General features: G+C 36.3%; 1 long non-coding RNA gene across 2 annotated transcripts in view; it reads right to left on the minus strand.

Annotated features, from left to right (window-relative positions):
- Positions 1-1,807: 1,807 nt before the first annotated feature.
- LOC140527157 (uncharacterized) overlaps positions 1,808-19,069 on the minus strand; it is a 48,692-nt gene continuing 31,430 nt past the window's right edge. The window contains exons 2-3 of one of the 2 annotated variants that reach the window (XR_011974703.1): positions 6,027-6,395; positions 1,808-2,435 (exon numbers count right to left, since the gene is read on the minus strand). This is a non-coding gene — a long non-coding RNA (uncharacterized lncRNA). The remainder of the gene's footprint in view (positions 2,436-6,026; positions 6,396-19,069) is intronic. The other variant, XR_011974704.1, reaches the window with a different exon arrangement.

Here is a 19,069-nt window from a genome sequence, read left to right on the forward strand (position 1 = left end):
TCAATTGAGAGACATAGCATTGGAATTTGAGCATGAACCCCAAGGGATTTACCAAAAACCCTTTTTTGTGCTCTTTCCAAACAGATATTTGCATCAATATTATGCACACTGCCCAAAGAAAACTAACCTTGGAATCTCTCCATTCATTCAGAATCACAAACAACACAACACTGCTGACCTCTCAGGAGGAGTAAATGTCAAGAAATAGTAACAATTTTTACTGTCTCATGGCCCAGTTGTCAGAAATTACATTTGAAAAGATGAATGGGTATGGCTGCATTCAAAGGGGATCCAAGTAGCATTATTCCCACCCAGTTTGCAACAAAAATGTGGAGACTCAGATGAAGTGAGGTCTGTAAACCTTCAGAAGGCAGGCATTTGGGAATAAAATGTGTATTGAGTTATTCCTGCATCTCGGACTCAGGAGGTTGTATAATCTTATGAATAAGTTCAACCTTTAGGCACAAGAAAATGAATATTCCCAAACACCTACCTCTTTATCACTTTTCAGATCACTAAGTTGAAAGAACACAACTATCTGTCAACAACTGATAACTTCTCGTGAAAGCTCAGGGATGAGGAGTGAACTAGATAATTCCTAAGACCCTTTCTAGCATCAAAATTCTATAATTCTATGAACTAGTAGAAGAAAAGAGAGTCGTTGCTTATTAAATTGTAGGGCTATTTGATTTCTATTAAACCTTGATGTTAGGCACTTGTTAAAGTCTCATGATCTATGTTTGGTGCATTTAACATACATGCCACTCGATGAAGGATATTCTTCCTTCCCAGAAAGTCGCTGACTTTCTGGTGTATCCAGCCTAGGCACTCATTTTGGGACTGGTGAAGTTAGATAATTCTATTTTTCAAAAGAGAAGGTGGAGGTACCAGGAGAGACAAAGACCTTCATCCACAGTCAGCAAGTCAGTTGCTGAACCAAAAATAAAATCAAAACTGCAAATTCACAGGTCAGTAGCAGAGAAGTACAGGATGTTAAGAGGCAGCCAAATTAAGCCCAACATAATGATATTTTGCTTTCTTGACCAAACAACTTACGAATCCATCTAAGAAATCTAGTAGCATCTGGCTCACCATTTTCATTGACATGCAAAATTTACATATGGTAAGTTTCTGGTTTCTAACATCTGAAGACACAATCTTCTGAAATACTTCTCTTTGATCCAAACTCCCTAGTCCAGAATACCTGGCCTGCAGTTTTAATGAACTCACAAAAGAAGCAAAAGATTTTAAAATGAAAACCTGTCAATATAATTTCCATAGCTTTATTATATCTCATTTCTTCAAAACAAGAAAAATTCCCATACTCTCATTTTGCTTTATTTGATTTTCAGACCATGATATCATTCTAAATTCATATGTTCTAGGCCATCCTTGTTCATTTTCCATAGTTTTGCCTGTTATGGAAAGCCATTTTCCTTGGTAAGTTATAGAAAGTTCACCTGTTTCAATAGAATTATTTCCCTAAAACTTATTTTTAACCTATGACTCCTGTTAAAGCTTAAATTGAAATTTGAAAGTTGGCTCCTTAATATCCAATGTCTTCCTCACAGACAATTTTATGTTCATAATTATTAGCATAAAACCAAATGTACCTTAGTTTCTGGTACTTTTATCAAGAACATTTATCCCTACTAGGAAGAAAACCAAAGAGTACCAATGCCTTCAAAAAACAGCTAATATTCCTTCTAAAATGTCCCATTTTACTCCTGATTTTCATCCATTTTTTCTTAAGATATTATCCTTTCCCATAACATTAATTCTCTATGTTTCTTCCCTTTCATCTAAATTTATTTTACCTCTTTCCTTTTTATACTCATCTTTCTTATTCCTTTAGCCTACTTTTATTTGTCAAAGATAACATTCTGCTATCTATTCTATTTCTAAAAAAAGGATTCCTTCATACATATTGCATCATTTTTGCTTCTCTACCTTTTTTGTTTCACAAATTAGCTCTCCTTTACACATCTTTTAATGACTCATAGTCACTTCAAAGGGAAGGTAACAAGTAGAGTCCCATGAAGTACCTCAAGAAGTTGAATTATTTCATTTCCAAGTAGGTGTAATTATTTATCACTTATCTCATTTACCTACTAGTCTGTTCCACACCTCATGCTCTTCATCTTATCCATAATTTGGTTTAATAATTTAGCATTTCTCCCTTCAAGACATTCTTGAGTTAGAGGCTAAATTGTGTTTCGGTTCATTTCCCCTTCCTAAAACTCAGTATTTCCTCAGAGGTGTTACAGTAAAATGTCACTTGTTACTGTAAATGTTTCTTTAGAATGGCCAGACTGAGGCTATCTCCTACCTCCTACCCATAAGTTATCATAATGTTAGAAAGCAAATATAGTTACTTCTTTGGTGGCCTCTTCTGTTGTAGGTTCTGCATCAAGGCTGACCTCCTCCTCAGTGGTCTAGAAATAAAAGGGGGAGAAAATGTCAATTTATTTACATTGCAAGCCCTTGCCAAGAGCACAGTACAGTACAAGAAGTCTGTATAGTTACAGACAGGGACTAGAATTGGGATTTCATTGATGTGGGGAGTTCTGTCCTCTGCCAATGCAGGTCAGCACTTTCCCTGATGCTTAAAAGAGAAAACACATTGTTTATGGGCTGATAGAGTAAGAGCAATTTTACTTCAGGTGCCTTCTTCTTTAATTCACTTCATATAAAAAAATTGACATGTCTGGAGAATTCAAATCTTTATAAAGAGTTGAGAAAATAGATTCAAATTAGCCACAGGATTACAGGGAGTTCAAGAGGGGCCTTTGACTCCATCCAGTTAAATACTCTCATTGCCCAAATAAGGAAACTGAGGCCTAAAGAGATAGACAGACAGACAGACAGATAGATAGATAAAAAATGACAAGACCAAAATCTGAACCCAGGTCCTCTGACAACAAAATTAACACTTTTTAAACTATACCACAGTGTGCCATGCTTCTGTCAAAGATTTTAAATTAGTGACCAAAAAAATCTATTGCAATTAACAACACAGTTGAAAAGTGAAGCAATGGTACTCATAACAATCCAAATAATAAAGTTATGCGGGAGGCAAAAGGGTGAAGGAAGTTTTAAGCAAAATAAAACACTTAGGGCAGGGACAAAGAAAAGATCAGCAGAAAGCATTTCTAGCCACTCTCATTTTTCTTTATTTGTTGTACATAATAAAGCAAAACCCCAATTTATTCCCTGTGGTGTTGTTTCAGTCATGTCTGACTTTTCATGACCCCATTTGGGGTTCTCTTGGCAAAGGTAATGGAGTTGTTTGCTATTTCCTTCCACAATTCATTTGACAGATGAGGAAACTGAAGGCTAATGGGGTTAAGTGACTTGCCTAGGGTCACACAGCTAGTATCTGAGACCAGATTTGAATTCATAAACATGAGTCTCCAAATCTAACATTCTATCCACTGTGCAACCTAGTTAGAGCTACTAGGAAATTTGATTCATGTACCACTAATGTTGAAATTAGAATGCTTTCAAATGTCATTGAAGTAGAGAGAAGACGAAAAAAGGTCCATTTCCTCTCCTGTCACCTCTAATTTGCTGGACTGCTTGGAAGAAGAAATGAATGAGGTCATACACATTAACAGAACACAGCCTCTGGCCCATATATAAGGGAATTGTGTTGTGTGGTTTTTTTCCCCTGTACCATTTAAAATCTGAGGATTTCCCATTTTTGGATGTCTGTTATATCACATGATCTCCCAGAAAAGAAAAAGGTTCAGACTCTTTCAGGAGTACACAACTGAAATAGGTCAGCTGACAACTGTAGTGATTTAAATGAGGCCATGTCTCATATATCGTCTACTGCCCCTCTGCCCCAAAGCATGATCTTGGTCATCCCAACTCAAGACAAGATAATGATTGACAAGTTTGGCACTGGAGAATTTTCCTTTTTTGACTTTTAACTTGGTGAAGTATAATGTATCAGGTACTGGGAGGTTTTTTGTTTCATTTTTTCATGGTAAAATGCAGGGTATAGAGATGGGAATGAGGGTTGGAGTAGGAAAAGCAATCCATTTTAAAAGGTATTTTGTGAATGTGGCAATTTTAAACCAAACCAGTAAGAGACATATTGTTGGCAGCTCTATTTCTTTACTCTTTTTCTATCCTGTTTGTACACACTGTTCAAAGTCAGTTAAATTTTGCCTACTCAGTGAAGCAACATTATTTTGTCTTAGGAGCTCAGTAATCCTCCAAAGAGGATTATATTACATTGCTTCTGTTTAAATGCCTTAAAAGAATTAGCCTTCCTTTTGCAACTAATTCAAACCACAACTAAAACATGGAATGTTTCAACATTCCTATTGTGAAATTATGTATTCCCTGTGACTTCATTAATAGCATACATTTTGATTCAAGACCCTCTGCTTAAAAGCTAAACTTGGGAAAACCAAACACTACTCTTATCCCTTGCCTTTTAGGGTCCACCTGGGAACCCCAAGAATACTCACCATGTATCTCAAGCACTATGGGATCTGCACTTAAGGCTTAGAGCAGACATTTGTAGTTATGAAATATTTAAGAGACTCCAGGGGGCTCTTTAAAAAACAATATAAAAAAGCTAGCCTGATAAAAAATCTTTTTTTTGAATGATGCTATTAAAAAGATAAAGACCTGATCTAATAAAAGCAAAGACTAGAGTTTTAAGCTCTTTTAGGGTATGGATCATTTTTAAACAATTCTAAGTAATGTTCCAATGCCACATGCAAATAAGTAACTAATACAACGAAAAGCTTTACTCTTCATCTCTTTATCTCAATTTATTGATTGAAATAGCTGTGATAAACCAATAATAACTCAATTTCTCTCTCAATTCCATCTACAAAATGGTTTTAATATTTAATATTTTCAAGATTTGTGGAGCACCTTGATAAATAATGCTATTTAGAGAATTATTAGGATCAATCATATGATAGGCCACTTTCTTTAAAAAAAAAAATCAGAAACTCCACTGCCAAGAAAAACAAGATAAAGGATCAAGTTAAATTCCTCCTTAGAATTGCCTTTTTTTCAGATTACAACATGCATTGGTTAATTTCTTGATAACAGTAAGTATGCAGCCCCAGCAAAATAAAAACTCTCTAAAGATGCAAATATTCTATGAAAGAAAGAAAGAAAAATGTGCTGGGATTTAGAGAAAATATGCTTAATGGAGACTGTTTTAGCATTTTGAAGAGTCATTTCAAAAAAAAAATAATTTAAGGGCATGGCTATTTAGTAAGCCCAAAATTTTGATTTAACTATTTAACTAGTATGGGGTTTCCTTCTAATCTTTGGAAAACATTCTTAAACAGCAAAATTTTACAACAATGCAATTATAATTCAAGATAAAAGATTAGATGGCACGATTTCTGATGCCCCTTCTAGCTCAGTCCTATGAAATGAATATAATTTTATAGAGATTTCAAGTGGGTAGCTAAGTACATAATTACTATTAATAATAATAATAACAGGACTTCATTTCTAGAGTTCATTAAGGTTTCCAAAGACCTTTCCTCATCACATCTCTATGAGGTTGGTGGTTAAACAAGACCAACTTTTAATATATCAAATTTGGCAATACCTGGGATGAAGTTATTAGGTCCTTCCTTTAATTCTATTACCACTTTATCTTCTATACCCACTGGCAGATAAAGATTTCCTGCCACTTTCTAAAAGCTCTTCTAGATCCAAATAGATCACTGCTCACCCATCCCCACAGCAAGTGAAGATCTATTGGAAAGCCACTTGTTGACTGGCAATTAAAGCAGGAGCAGGTTAGTTGTGAACTATGTAACTATCATGCAAAAACAGACATACTTATCAAAAAAGGATACATAAGTTTATCTTAGGAGAAGAGCCAATTTTTTTCTTTTGTGGATCATGTGCCTTTTTATTCCTGAAAGTGCAATATCAGAGGCTATATACATCTGCAAAATCATCTATTTACTGCAGAGATCAGATTCTTCAGGAATCTATTTTTTAAAAGAGTATATTAATGTCCATTCTTCACTCACCTCTATTTCCATGGGCTCTACCTCGATCTTTTTCCATAGTTCCAATAACTGGGCAATTGGCATTTTTTACTGTTTTTCTTCTCTGGTGAATCAGAGATAGAAATAGATGGAGGGAAGAAATGTCAGGGGGGCAAAGAGGCAAATGAACTGAAAGAGAAAGAAACAAGAAGGAAGAGGAAATGGGGAGAGGGAGAGAGAGAGAGAGAGAAAGAGAGGAGATGCAGTCAATTGCTGAAGTCTTGAAGGGTCTTCTGGGATGCTGGGATTCCCCCCCCCCAAGGGGTCTTCAATATGGCTGCTTGTGTGATGTGTCCTCTATCCCACCAACACCACAGCTGAGAGAAGAGTTGTTGCTGCTTCCCGCTCAGGCTTGGAAAGAGGAAAAGAGGAGCAATAATTGCAGCTTTAGAATCTGTAATGCGACTTTGGCAGAGTAAACGCTTCACTTGCAGCATTAAATTGGATTCTCCTCCCTCTCCCCCCCTACAACACTCCCCCTTATCTTCCCGCCCTCCTCTCCCCCTTCACTATTTTACCTTAATTGGCTCTAAATGATGGGTGAAAGTTGAGTCTGAGGATGCTGCTGCCATAGAAACTGCATAGCAACCCAGAGAGGTGGGGGCTGGAAAAGACTGGAGGAAAGGAGGGTAGAAAGCAGGGGCAGCAGGTTCTCCTCTTCTCTTTGGGCTCTCCCTTCATCTCTGCACTCACCTATCATGCCACCCTGCTTGGAAGAATCCCCAGAGATCTAAGGATGTACACTGGCTGGCCGGACATCATGAAACAGGAAAAGAGGCTGGTTGCAGCTGAGTTATTATTCAGCATTAATATTTAAAAGGTTCTTTAGATTGTAAAATTACTGATAACCTAATATCAGAAGCAGGTGCCTTCTCTTTTCCCCATCCCCCAACTCCATGCAGTTGAGAAGTACACAAAGAGAAACAGGAAAGAGAGAGAAGAAATCTCAGTTTGCAAATAAACTCAATCTCTCTGGAGTTGAGAGAGTAGAACACATCTGTGAGCTGTGCCCAGGGCATCCTCTTCCTGCCACTTACTACAGACTGCTGTAGCATGAGCAGAGCCTTTGTATCATACTCACAGTACAAAGCACACCTTGAGAAATGAAACACAAGGGACCTTCAGCTTGTTGTTGGAGGGTAGGCTGTCAAGTTCCTGAACAAATATTCTATTCAACTAGCATTCATTTGATGTCAACTATGTGAAAGCACTGTGCTAAAATCTGAAGATACAAAGACAAAATATGGAACTGTTTCTGACCACAAGGAATTTGGAGCCTAAACTAGGGATAAAAAAAAGAGACCATTTTTAAAGTTTTGAATTTTAATATCTATTATAGCCAGATCAGAAGCTTGAAATGAGATATATTTAGCCACCTACATGAAAAATAATCTCTTCAGGCATTTGATGGGATATCCCATGAAGACTATTTGTAGAATAATTCACGTTTTAGTTCTTGTATCTAGAAACGATAGACTTGGTTGCGTCTAGAGATGTGCCCTTCTCTCCTAATTTCTAACTAGGAATTTGTCTAAATCAGATTTAAATAAACAGTCAAAAGATTTTATCTTTCTCTTTCTAATGCAAACCACAAATGCCTTTCTCGATGTCTTTTTTCCATAGAAATAAAAGAAAGAAGAAAGTGAGGCAATATAAAATCCCTGTTCAATTTGTGTTGCTCCTGGGACAAGTATTTTCCTTATTCTGAAGCAGGTTACTAAAAAATAACATACATCTCAGGAAATGACAGTGCTTTAAGAATTTAATTTTTAAAAAAAACCTCAAGTATTCTTTTTCATCTTTATAAGACTACTAATAAATTCATCAGATTAATGAATTAGGTGAAGAGACAAAGGTCCACCCACCTCAAATGTCACAGCAGGACATGTACCAGAATAAGCAGAATTCTAGATCATATTAGAGTACAAAGAGAGCCGAGAGTTGCGATTGATTTACTCTCTCTGAGATTCTGATGCAAGGACTTGCTGAATTTCTAGTCTCCCATTTGTGAAATAAAACCAATACTGATAGATATGAGGTAAGGATTATAAACAAACATCATGAACAGAAGAACACTTTGGATAATGAGTACTCATTGACTCCTGGGGAAAGCTTAAGTCCATGTTGCAGTCTCAACAAAAGGGAAGCACATTAAACACTTCTGTAATAGGAAAGACAATTAGTAACTGATGGAAAAAAACACTTTGTGGAAGCAAAGCTAGAGAAATCTGATATGGAAAGTGCCAATATACATTGCAATCAAGGCACACTACCATGTCAAGTCCTTCAGAATCCAGAAAGTCCAGACAAACTCTTTGATCTATACATTTTCTCCTTCACTAGAATGTAAATACCTTGAGAGTAGGGACAATTGTTGTATTTTTGCCTTTGACAATTGATAGGTGTTTATTAATTAATTAAGACTGTTGAGTTGAAAAAAGGGAACTCATACTCCTGATGCTCTAGCACCTATAAAAGGCTGACTACATTTGCATTAGCTTAAGACGTTTGTGTGATGTCTTCTGCAAGATGCTGAGTTTCAGAAGCTTATTGACAATGAGTATCACCCATTTAAAAAAAAATTTTGCTATCAAAAAAAGTAGTTTGGTGCTGGGAAAACTGGAAAATAGTGCGACCAAAACTGGGCATAGACCAATGCTTGACACCGTATACCAGAATACAGTCCAAATGGGTACACAATCTAGATATAAAAGCTGATACTGTAAACAAATTAGGGGAGCAAGGAATAGGTTATTTGTCAGATTTATGGAGAATGGAGGAATTTATGACCAACGAGAGATAGAGACCATTATGAAATGCAAAATGGATAATTTTGATTACATTAAATTAAAAAGTTTTTGCACAAACAAAGCCAATGCAACCAGATTAGGAGAGAAGTAGAAAACTGGGAAAGAATTTTGCAGCTAGTGTCTGTGATAAAGGCCTCATTTCTAAAATATAGAGAGAACTGAGTCAAATTTATAAGGATACAAGTCATTCCCCAATTGATAAATGGTCAAAGGATATGAAGTTTTCAGAGGAAGAAATTGAAGCTATCTATAGTCATATGAAAACATGCTCTAAATCACTATTGATTAGAGAGATGCAAATCAAAACAACTCTGAGATACCACATCACACTTATCAGATTGGCTAACATGACAAAACAGGAAGATGATAAATGTTGGAGAACATGTGGGAGAGTTGGAACACTAATTCATCATTGGTAGAGTTGTGAGCTCCATTCTGGAGTGTAATTTGGAACTATGCCCAAAGGGCTATAAAAATGTACATATCCTTGGACCCAGCAATATCACTTCTGGGACTCTATCGAAAGAGATCATAGAAATGGAAGAAGGTCCCACAGGTACAAAAATATTTACAGCAACTTTTTGTGGTGGCCAAGAACTAGAAATTTAGGAAATGCCCATAAATTTGGGAATGGCTGAACACATTGTGATATATATTAACATAATGGAATACTATTGTGTTATAAGAAATGATGAACAGGTGAACTTCAGAAATACCTGGATAGACTTATAGGAACTGATGCTGAGTGAAGCAAGCAGAACCAGGAGAACATTATGCACAGTAAAAGCCGCAGTGTGCGAGGACTGTTTTTGATAGACTTAATTCTCCACAGCAAGGCAAGAACCTAAAATATTTCCAAAGGATTCATGATGCAAAATACCATCCACATCCAGAGAAAGAACTATGGAGTCAGAATGAAGAATGAAGCAGACTATTTTTTATAGGTCATTTTATGTTTGGTTTGGTTTGGTTTAGTTTTATTCATGCTTTCTCCCATTCATTCTTCTATGCACTAATGCGAAAATGTGTTTAATAAGTATGTGTAGAGCCCATATAAGATTGCATGCCATCTTGGGATGGGGAAGAAAGTTTAAAACTTATGGAAGTGATTGTTGAAAATTGAAAACAAATAAATAAATGTGAAAGGACAAAAAAAGAAAAGCACTTTGAGCACTAGGAGAGAATCTGACTCAAACTTTGCCCTAATGCATGGGTGTGTGTGTGTGTGTGTGTGTGTGTGTGTGTGTGTGTGTGTGTGTGTGTATAACTATACAAATGTAATTCTCATAAAATGGAGATATCTGAAAATGAAGATAAAGAAATGGAAGCATGGAAGCAAAAGTTCTTGTCAAGATACTAAAACAAGATTTTTTATTAAAAATTGAGAGCTATTAATTTTCAATTATTTCAAATGAACTTCCCAAGTATTTATGAACTTAGATATTTACACACAGCTCATCTAAAGAGAAACAAACTTTCTTTTCTCCAAAATTCTTGATTTATAGAAATTTCATGGAGATTAGCTGTCAAGACCAGTGATATGTGCACTCCATGGGAAAAGTACATGAATAACAGAATAGCTAAGAAACAAAACAAAAAAAAGTTTTCAAAATGAAAAAAAATGATTCAAGAAAACTTTTATCCCTTTCTAAAGTTTGAGTTTAAAAAAATAAAATAGGGAAAACAAAAAGTATGATAATTTATCAGTTAAATTAAAAAATGTGATAAAATGATAAAGATTCAATCAAATGGAGAACCAGAGAAATCATGTGCTTTGGAATAAGAACATTCAGACGAATCCTAAGAAGACTGGTTCAATTTTCTCAGTAGTGATGACATCCAAAAAAAATTGTTTCCCAAGAAACCCACCCAACAAATATCCATTTCCAAGAAGAAACCTAATTTTTGTACTACACAATTCCTGAAAGGAAGACTTTAAAATGACCCAAAACTCTTCAGACTAAAAGCAATAGGAAGCACTTCAGATCTTCTAAATCAAAAAATCATTGAGAAATTAGATGTGTGAATTGGCCTCAAACACACAGCAAGCCTGGCTCCTATTAAAAATTATTACAGTGCTTTGCCACTGAATGTAAGTTGCTCATTATTTGACCATTTTCCCTTTAGTGAACCTCACAGTTTAAAGAACCCTGTGGAACATGTGGCATCACATTAAGTCTATTGAAAAGAGGACTGGTCAGAGGATTAAAAGACCTAGATTCAAGTGCACCCCTGACATTAGTACTTGACTTCTCTAGGGCTCAGCTTTTCTATCTATATAGTGAAGATGAAGGGAGCAAGGAAGGAAAAGAGTATTGAGAAAGTCAATCAACAGAGTAATATCTATTATAATCCTATTTCAGAACTAACGGGAAGATAAGTAGCTTGTATGGTATTGTTTTGAAATCTGGAGAAAGAATAATATTAATTGAATCTTAGGTATTTATTTTAATTGAGATTAAATTTGTTTAATTGAGAAGCTCATGTTTTTTTCAGTTGACTTTGACATTTTAGAGCCCAACTATTTTAACTTTTAGTTATTCCATTTTTCTGCAGTTGAAATCTACAAAGGAATTTGGAGAGTTAAAGTTACATATTCACATTCATCTACTGGTTCTCATTAATGATTTTGTTATATCTAAAAGTGACACAGCATTCTCACGCAAATCTTACGATCAAGTGAATTTTATTTCATTTCAACTTTTAAAAATAAATATGGCACTTTAGTTGGGGAGAGGACAAGAAGGGAGAGAAGTATTGCAAAAATTAAACAATGGAGTAAGGATCTCAATTGAAATCCTACTACTGCAGCAAGGCACAAAGTCACAAGGACCTTCTTTTCCTCTCATTGGCTCTAAATCAGGGACTATTATGTTGCAGAGCAAATCTGGAGTTAGCAACTGCATCTGCCACCATTCCAGCAGTATATGAAACATAACTGGAATTCAGTAAGAAACCTTCTTTTGAGGACATAACCAGTACATCTTGCCCAGCCAAACAGAGTCCTGCTACAATAGAGCCATAATAGCAACATCTTTTCAAAAGGAATTATTTACAAGAAAAGCAAGCTGAATAGCATTTTTATTATGAAAAGTAAATTATAAACTAAATTATAAAAAATTTAAAGAAAGGGTATGCATTACAATACTACAAATACTTTCTTCATCTCTTATAATGTGGATATATGGGACATTTGGTGTCTTCCTGGCACTCAGCTCTCTTCTTTGGCTGTAAGAAGTCATAGCATGCTCAACAGCCACACCCCAGCAAAACCATTCTGGCAGATAGGCTAAACTAGGTTGAGGGTAACTGAGGCTTCAAACTCAACAATGAGTCAGGGGGGTATCTACCCCATGCATGTGAAGACTTCTCTTGGCCAAATGGACAAATGAGAACAACTCATTCCAACAGGCAGTTTGGCAGAAATGAAACAGGCACTGTGGAGCACTTAGAGGCTGGTCAGATGTCAAGACACCAAGGTCTACCACTGCTTCCCAAACAATTACCAGTCAGTCTGACTTTTGTCTTGCCACTGGACTTGGTTGTCTCTGAGAGAGAATGAGCCTGACAATTTCATGCAACTCACCCTCACTTAAATTCAATTCACATGGGAGTCAAGACTTCATTCTGTGATATCATTGGTCCTCTTTGAAAATGAAGGAAAACTAGCATTTCTAATACCATTTCTAAAACTATGACTTCTAAGTCTAGAGTAGCAATAAGAGAAGAAAAAGAAATTGAAGGAATTAGAATAGGCAAAGAAGAAACTAAGTTATCACTCTTTGCAAATGATACGATGATGTATTTAAAGAATCCCAGAGAAACAAGCAAAAAACTACTTGAAATAATAAACAACTTTGGCAAAGTTGCAGGTTATAAAATAGACCCACACAAATCATCTGAATTTCTATATATTACTAACAAAGTCCAAAAGCAAGAGATAGAAAGAGAAATCCCATTTAAAGCTATGGTAGACACTATAAAATATCAGGGAATCTACCTGCCAAAACAAACCCATGGACTATATGAACACAATTATAAAACACTTTTTGCACAAATAAAATAAGATCTAAGTAAGTGGGAAAACATCAGTTGCTCATGGGTAGGCCTAGCCAATATAATAAAAATGACAATTCTACCTAAATTAATTTACTTATTCAGTGCCATACCAATCAAACTACCAGATAATTATTTTCTAGAGCTAGAAAAAAAATAATACCAAAATTCATCTGGAAGAACAAAAGGTCTAGAATATCAAGGGAACTAATGAAAAGAAATGCTAGGAAAGATGGCCTACCCCTACCAGATTTCAAATTTTATTATAAAGCAGCAATCATCAAAACCACATGGTACTGGCTAAGAAACAGAGGGATAGACCAGTGGAATAGATTAGGTACTCAAGACTGAATAGCTAATGTTTGATAAATCTACTGTTTGATAAACCCAAGCACTCTAGTTTCTGGGATAAGAACTCACTGTTTGAAAAAAATTGCTGGGAAAACTGGATAACACTGTGGTAAAAAAATGGGCATAGACCAATGCCTGACACCATACACAAGAATAAAGTTCAAATGGATACATGATCTAGGTATAAAGATTGATACTATAAACAAATTAGGGGAGCAAAGAATAGTGTATTTGGGAGATTTATGAAGAATGAAGAAATTTATGACCCAACAAGAGACAGAGAACATTATGAAGTGCAAAATGGATAATTTTGATTACATTAAATTGAAAAGTTTTTGCGCAAACAAAGCCAATGCAACCAGGATTAGGAGGGAAGCAGAAAACTGGGAAAGAATTTTTGCAACTAGTGTCTGTGGTAAAGGCCTTATTTCTAAAATATGTAGAGAATTGAGTCAAATGTACAAGAACACAAGTCATTCCCCAATTGATAAATAGTCAAAGGATATGAACAGGGAATTTTCAGAGGAAGAAATTAAAGCTATCTATAATCATATGAAAAAATGCTCTAAATCACTATTGATTTAGAAAGATGCAAATCAAAACAACTCTGAGATACCACATCACACCTATCAGATTGGTTAACATGACAAAACAGAAAGACGATAAATGTTGGAGAAGATGTGAGAGAGTTGGAACTCTAATTCCTTGTTGGCAGAGCTGTGATCTGATCCAACCATTCTGGAGAGCAATTTGGAACTATGCCCAAAGGGCTACAAAAATGTGCATGCCCTTTGACCCAGCTATATCACTTCTGGGATGCTATTCCAAAGAGATCACAGAAATGAGAAAGAGTCCCACATATACAAAAATATTTATAGCAACTCTCTTTGTGGTGGCCAAAAACTGGAAATTAAGGAGATTCCCATCAATTGGGGAATGGCTGAACAAGTTGTGGTATATGAATGTAATGGAATACTATGGTGCTATGAGAAAGGATGAACAGGAAGACTTCAGAGAAGCCTGGAAAGACATATGAACTGATGCTGAATGAAAGGAACAGAACCATGAGAACTTTGTACACAGCAACAACCGCAGGGTGCAAGGAATTTTTCTGGTAGACTTAGTACTTCGTTGAAATGCATGGACTTAAAAAATTTCCAGTGGACTCTTGAGGCAAAAAGCCTTCCACATCCAAAAAAAGAACTGGATCACAGACAAAAACAGACCATTTTCTTTTGTATTACGTTTTGGTTTGTTTTATGGTTTCTTCCATTTATTTTAATTCTTCTACTCAACATAAATTTAATAGGAATGTACGTGTAGAACCTATATAAGATTGTACGCCACCTCAGGAAGGAAGTGGGGAGAGAGGGAGGAATGAGGGGGAGGGAGTGAAAAAAAATCTAAGATATATGGAAGTGACTGTCGAACACTGAAAACAAATCAAATAAATCATTTTTAAAAAAAGAAAATGAAGAACAAACAATAAGAGAAGCTAATCTGATACAACCTACTCAGAGTCCCACAAAGCCTCTGAAGGACTGTATGCTTTCCTCTGATCCTTCAGTGCATTGCAGTGACAGTCTTGCCCTATGGTAAATGCACAGTGCTTACTTAGCACAGTGTTGAGCAAGGTCTAGAATACCATGGAACAGTCCCACTGAATTTGACCTGGTCAGATGGCATCATTCCTGAATTTAGGTTCAAGGAGGAAAACTTTTTCTAGCAATCCTGAACTTTTCAAGAAAAGACTTAACAACCACCTATTAAGATGTCAGAAATAGGATTATTAGTCATAAAAGGATCAGATTAAGTGGTCTCTGAAATCTCTTCCAACCCCATGACAATTTGTGAATTTAATCTTGAGTAAAACATACTTCTAAAAACTTTGCCTTGGTTTTTATTTGCCATTGCAAAGCTACAATTTATTGCCAAATCTCAATATCCCACAGTAGATTATTTGGGACCATACCCCATCTGAGGAGGCCCAGGGTCTTCAGCTAATCTAGCAGTTCTGAGATTTAGAATTTTCCCAAAAAGGTCATATTGGTTAGATATATAATCTGGGGTACCAGAGAAAATTTTCAGGAATGCCACAGGATTCTTTTGAATTTTCAAGGGAAACAGTGATACTCAAAGTCTGTTGAGCACTGTGCAGATAACTGGTTCAAGGTAGTTCACAGTTTCAGTTTTAATGTTAGATTGCTCTACATTCCTTTTCAATTTGAGATATATTTTTGTTTACTTGTACTTACAGTTATGCCAGTAACTTCTTAAACCTTCTCCCTGTGACATCCTATTTTTGTGAAGCTGAGTTTTTGGTAGTTACTATGATAAAAAGCAAGTACTATGCAAAATTCAGTGTATAACAGGAAATGAGTTGGTAGTAAGTGTACAATCTGATTCCAAAACTGGAAAAGTTGGGCAAGGTCCAAAGGGCACAGAGATCACATAGTAAGTAACTATGGTTATTTAAGAATTAAATTAAAATATTATTTTTTTCTTCCAATTTATGTGTTTCAGTTTTTTCCAATGGCTATTAAGTTTTTAGGATATAGCTATAGTTATTTAAGAATTAAATGAAAAATACTGTTTTTTTCTTCCAATTTGTGTACACACACACACACACACACACACACACACACATATATATATATATATTTTTTTTTCTTTAAATGGCTATTAAGTTTTCAGGATATAAATACTTGGTAAGCTTTTTGGACCTACCTATTTAAAAAAGAGAACTGTCAAGTATTTATTTTGACCTAGATGTGTCATGACAAAATTACTGAGATACTCAGGCTACGGTGAACTGAGAAAGTTAGGGAATCTCTGTGTTATGCAATACCAATGAAAGGCCCCACATGAGACAGGCTTGGAGAGAAGGAGACAGAAAATGAAAGGTAAATGAAAAGAATAAACAGCCAGTGGAATTAAAAGCAAATAAATTTGAGTATGATGATTTTCATAGGAAAAGGAAGGGGCTTCATCAATGATCCATCAGATAGGCTATTGTTGGACTTGGAATACCAATTTTCACAAGCTTTCTGCCACTTATGAGGGATAGCTGAAATACTGTCTCCTTCATATGGGAGTTTCTCACTTAAGTGAGTGAGGGCCACAGCTTTTACAGAAAGAGACAGGTTCTTGATCAAGTAAATCTGGTTTCCCATATCTGATGCCACAAGCACTGATATGCTAAGGAAGATTTCTCAATCAAATAGGAAAAGCAAAAAAAAAAAAAAAAAAGACAAGAAAAGAGGTATGTTCAGAATGAGGAAGGCTGCCAAAAGAGAGTCTTCTGGGTCTCACGATGCCTTACTTATACTTGATTACAAGATTCCAAAGAAAAAAAACTAAACAATTTAATAATTTTGTGGTACATGCTATTATTATTGTATTTCCAAAACTGCAGTGGACTCTTGGATCTTCAGAATGTTGGCTGGGGATTTGATAAAAAGAACCCTGACTTTAGAAGACCTGAATTTCAGTTTCTGTTTTAACCCTTCCACCCAGTGCATTCTGAAGCCCACAGACTAGACAACAGTGGGTCCCTTAACGTTTGGCTTAGAGTGATTATCAATAGTAACAGTTTCTGTTTCCCTCCCAGCTTGATTTTAGTTATTTTTTCCTTTTGTACATTAAAAGGGCCATTACCTGACTATTTCTTAAAGAGACCTATTCATTCAATGGGCGTTACCTCCCTCTAAGTGAATACCTGAAAAGGCCAGCCTAAGAAGGCCAAGGTCTCCCATTGCATCCTGGCCCATCTCCAGTCATCTTGATGAATATTTGGGTCACTGGATCCAGATGGCTCAAAAGGAGAAAGTGAGGCCAGTGACCTGCACAACCTTCCCTCACTCAAAACAAGGTCAAGTGCAAGTCATGTCATTTCTCTGATGTCATGGGCTTCTTTGAAAATGAAGGACAAACACAACAACAACCTGCTACTGGAAATGTCACCTCTCCAAGCCCTTTTCCTCACTTGGATAACATGACTTGCCCTACCTATCTTGCTGAGTTGTTACCATAAGGCCCTCTGTAATGCTCCTCTTTAGCACTATATAAATATGGGTTACTATTATATTTCTTGTAGAGAGACTATCAAGATTCTGCGATAGCCAAAATATAGTCTAAAAGGGAGGGTTTGTGGCTGGTAGATATGCATAACAAAATCAGAAATAGCTTCATTTGTATGCTAAAGATCTTGGGAGTGAAATTCCATACAGCTTCTCTGGGAAAAGTCTCTGAAATGGGTTTAGAAGTTTGCAATCAAGAGTAAAACAGGAGTTAAAAGGAATGCCCATATCCAATATCAGAAGGTTATCTGTGATCATGGAAAAGAGTGTCAAAAAAGATAGATTCAACCTTAGCCTAAGACATTGGTGGCTTGTGTTGATTGCTGCTTAGCTGAGTAGTAGAGGCTTTCAGTGTCTATGTGTGTCTGTGTGTACACATGTGTGTCTGGGAGCACCTGTATGTATGAGCATGCACACATGTGTGTGTGTCCATGTGTGTCTGTCTGTCCCTATTACCTGGCACTTTAGTAGGAATTTTAAAAATGTTTGTTGGTCAAGTGACTCAGTGAATGGGGGTCTGAAGTTACATAGACTTGAATCAGCCTGCTCATTTCAGGGAGAGGATTCCTAGTCACTTTACCAACAACAGAGTATAGTTAGATTTCAAGAGGTGAAACTCAGCAGATAGCAACACAGAGGAGCTCAGCAATCACAAAACTGACAAAGAGAGAGCTAGCAGAAGCAGCATAGCAAAGATGTAATCAATAGTGTGATGATTCAGTGTCGAGCAGAGAAAGGAGGTGGCTCCATGGATAGAAGTTTCTGGCCTGAAAGCAGGAAGACTCATCTTTGTGAGTTCAAATCTAACCTCAGACACTTAGTAGCTGTGTGACCCTGGGCAAGTCATTCAACCTTATTAGTCTCAGTTCCACATCTGTAAAATGGGCTGGAGAAGGAAATGGCAAACCACTACAGTATCTTTGCCAAGAAAACCCCAAATGAGGTCATGAAGAGTCAGATGCACCTGAACAACAAAAGAGAGAGGAGATGTGACACCCAGCAGAGAACAGTGAGGTGGCATTAACAAAGGACATTGGCAGCTTTGCAGGATAGTGTTATGAGATTCCTTGGTTATACATATGCAATAACCATACATGAACCTACATGTGTGCCTTCCACATGTTTCAGACAAATGGATTATTGACACGTGTGTCCTCCATGCACATGCTAGGTAACATTGGCATCTGCTGTGTGATCCTTCCTATATGTTCCCTGATCACATGTGTTCTTTTTGCATTCTTTGGTCATTAGTGTCTCTACATGTGTATCCTTCTCCATTGGTATGGTAATCTGTGAGCATAAGGGTGATAAAGGGGTGTGTGTGTGTGTGTGTGTGTGTGTGTGTGTGTGTGTGTGTATGTGTATATATATATATATATATATATATATATATATATATATATATATATATATATTACTGTCACTTTATTTGCAAAGTAGTTTGATTAAATGTCTTTATTTTAAGCTTAATGTTTCCTCTGATTGGTTGTTAAAAGTAAACACACTAGTTGGGGCTCATTAGCCATGGTTTTGAGTGACCGCTAACCCACAAAGTGCTTCTAGTTTCCTTTGTATCCTTTACAGGCTGCCTGACCTATCAATATCAATATTGTATCAGCCAACAATAGAGAGACAAAGAAATCAAATTATCTTTGGCTAACCTGATGTTGATTGACTGCTTAACCAGGCAGAAATAGAGTCAAAGTGAGGTCTTCTCTCTCAAGAGCAT

This window comes from Notamacropus eugenii, chromosome 2 (assembly GCF_028372415.1).
Source record: "Notamacropus eugenii isolate mMacEug1 chromosome 2, mMacEug1.pri_v2, whole genome shotgun sequence".
NCBI classification, from domain to species: Eukaryota; Metazoa; Chordata; class Mammalia; order Diprotodontia; family Macropodidae; genus Notamacropus; species Notamacropus eugenii.